The sequence below is a fragment of the Canis aureus genome, chromosome 18 (assembly GCF_053574225.1).
Source record: "Canis aureus isolate CA01 chromosome 18, VMU_Caureus_v.1.0, whole genome shotgun sequence".
NCBI lineage: Eukaryota > Metazoa > Chordata > Mammalia > Carnivora > Canidae > Canis > Canis aureus.
Window position 1 is genome coordinate 34,118,863 of NC_135628.1, and position 3,345 is coordinate 34,122,207.

Consider the following 3,345-nt stretch of genomic DNA (forward strand, 5'->3'; position numbering starts at 1 on the left):
TCATAATACAGATAATTAAGATCGTCTTATTTTAAATAGCAGAATATTATGACATTTTAGATGACTCACCGAGAATTAAGACTTACGTGTGGTGTTGATTTGGGTCATGTTACTTGAGTTATCTCTTGGTCCTGGTATTTTTGTGAGCAAAGCTTAAGGAAGGTTAAAATCATTCTGTAGACTCTTTAATAAACCTCTATATTTTATAGACATTATCACAACTAATTAATCCTTATATTAATTGCATAAAATAAGAATTATCAGCATTTTGCAAGTAAGAAAAAAAAAAAAAGCTTTGAAAGACTACATAACTTGCATGAGCTACAAAGTATCTAAAGGTGCCAGGATTGGGGATCCCTGGGTGGCGCAGCGGTTTAGCGCTTGCCTTTGGCCCAGGGCACAATCCTGGATACCGGGGATCGAATCCCACGTCGGGCTCCCGGTGCATGGAGCCTGCTTCTCCCTCTGCCTGTGTCTCTGCCTCTCTCTCTCTCTGTGTGACTATCATAAATAAACAAATAAAAAATTAAAAAAAAAAATAAAGGTGCCAGGATTGAAACCCAGTCCTAAATCCATCCAAAGCCTATGTTCAGAAACACTAGTTATTACTAATTCTGTAATATTTCTGCCCATAATCTTGGGACTCAATTTTTTTAACATTGTTCATTTTTACCATTCACACTTTAAGATATCTGTTTAAATAAGAAATGTTAGCAGTTTTATCTTTGTTATTGTTAAACCCCTAATCCATGATTTTTACCTTTTAATTTTCCTGGCAATAATCTGAAGTCAAAGAGCCAGATCTGGACTGAAAAGTTAATTGAATTGAAAAGTGCCTCCATCAATTTTTCCTCTTTCTAGAAAACAGAGGAATGACATTATTTTTTAATTTCTTTATAGCTCCACTGATACCACTAGTAGGCAGGGATGGGAATCACTAGATAGGACTATTATTTGAATAGAGCATTTGCTATAAGACAGAATTTAAAAGTTAAATAACCTCTTATTGATTAACATCCATTTTTGTCAATTAAATATTTCTTATGATTGTAGCACTGGAGGACGTTGAGCCTTCTCTACTTTTTCTTATCTGCTTCTGTGGTTGTAAATACCTCCTACCTGCTTAAATCTGATAATTTATCTTCTAACTCAAAACATTTTTTTAAAAAACTGAATAAAAAATCCTCCCGGAACTTAGGCATCCAATTGCCTGACATCTCCACTTAGATATCCCATATCAAAAAAATGTTTAACTTAATGTGAATGAAATATACATGTGGAAAATTGCCTCTCACTCCAATAACTACTCTCAAAACACTAAACTACTATCCTAATGCTTCAACTTTAGAGCAGTCATCAGGATTAGTAATTACAGTGATTAACCACAGTCATAATAAAACACTCACAGTGGACCACAGACTTCCTCCACCATGCCACCAAAACAAATATGGGATAGAGCAAGTATTGGAATTTGACAAAATATATTAGCAAAAAGTGATGGAGAGGAAGAGGGAAATAAATACCATTTCAAGAAACAGAAAAAAATGTACTATAAAATATACTTTATAAACAAATTTTTTTTTTTTTTGGTGAAAAAATTTATATTTAGATTTATAGCCGGCTGGACTCAGTTTAGATGATCCCGATTTTGTTGGCAACATCCAAAACATCCGAGTCAGGAACCAATCGAACATATGCTTTCTTCTCTCCATCAGGCCTGATCAAGGTGTTGACCTTGGCCACATCAATGCCATAGAGCTTCTTCACAGCCTGTTTGATCTGGTGCTTATTGGCCTTGACATCCACAATGAACACAAGTGTGTTGTTGTCTTCTATTTTCTTCATGGCTGACTCAGTAGTTAGGGGGAACTTGATGCTGGCATAGTGATAAGGCTGGTTTCTCCTGGGGGTGCTCTTTCGAGGATATTTGGGCTGCCTTCGGAGACACAGGGTCTTGGGTCCTCAGAATGTAGGTGACGTGCAGATCTTCTTCTTTTTGTGACTGTGCAAGCCTTTCAGCACCGCTTTCTTAGCTTTCAAAGCCTCTGCTTTGGCTTTGGCTTTGGCTTTGGGAGGGGCAGGGGCTTCCTTCTTCGCCTTTGGCGCCATCTTCGTGAAAGGGCTATGAACAAATTTTTTTAAAAAAATTTATTTTTTATTGGTGTTCAATTTACCAACATACAGAATAACACCCAGTGTTCATCCCGTCAAGTGCCCCCCCAGTGCCTGTCACCAATTCATCCCCACCCCCTGCCCTCCTCCCCTTCCACCACCCCTAGTTCGTTTCCCAGAGTTAGCAGTCTTTACGTTCTGTCTCCCTTTCTGATATTTCCCACACATTTCTTCTCCCTTCCCTTATATTCCCTTTCACTATTATTTATATTCCCCAAATGAATGAGAACATATAACGTTTGTCCTTCTCCGACTGACTTACTTCACTCAGCATAATACCCTCCAGTTCCATCCACGTTGAAGCAAATGGTGGGTATTTGTCATTTCTAATAGCTGAGTAATATTCCATTGTATACATAAACCACATCTTCTTTATCCATTCATCTTTCGTTGGACACCGAGGCTCCTTCCACAGTTTGGCTATCGTGGCCATTGCTGCTAGAAACATCGGGGTGCAGGTGTCCCGGCGTTTCATTGCATCTGAATCTTTGGGGTAAATCCCCAGCAGGGCAACTGCTGGGTCGTAGGGCAGGTCTATTTTTAACTGTTTGAGGAACCTCCACACAGTTTTCCAGAGTGGCTGCACCAGTTCACATTCCCACCAACAGTGTAAGAGGGTTCCCCTTTTCTCCGCATCCTCTCCAACATTTGTGGTTTCCTGTCTTGTTAATTTGCCCCATTCTCACTGGTGTGAGGTGGTATCTCATTGTGGTTTTGATTTGTATTTCCCTGATGGCAAGTGATGCAGAGCATTTTCTCATGTGCATGTTGGCCATGTCTATGTCTTCCTCTGTGAGATTTCTGTTCGTGTCTTTTGCCCATTTCATGATTGGATTGTTTGTTTCTTTGCTGTTGAGTTTAATAAGTTCTTTATAGATCTCGGAAACTAGCCCTTTATCTGATATGTCATTTGCAAATATCTTCTCCCATTCTATAGGTTGTCTTTGAGTTTTGTTGACTGTATCCTTTGCTGTTCAAAAGTTTCTTATCTTGATGAAGTCCCAATAGCTCATTTTTGCTTTTGTTTCTTTTGCCTTCGTGGATGTATCTTGCAAGAAGTTACTGTGGCCGAGTTCAAAACGGGTGTTGCCTGTGTTCTTCTCTAGGATTTTGATGGAATCTTGTCTCACATTTAGATCTTTCACCCATTTTGAGTTTATCTTTGTGTATGGT

At 38.9% G+C, this 3,345-nt stretch overlaps 1 pseudogene; it reads right to left on the reverse strand.

The window, feature by feature from the left end:
- Window positions 1–1,595: 1,595 nt before the first annotated feature.
- LOC144288339 (large ribosomal subunit protein uL23 pseudogene) lies at window positions 1,596–2,109 on the reverse strand (annotated as a pseudogene).
- Window positions 2,110–3,345: the final 1,236 nt, after the last annotated feature.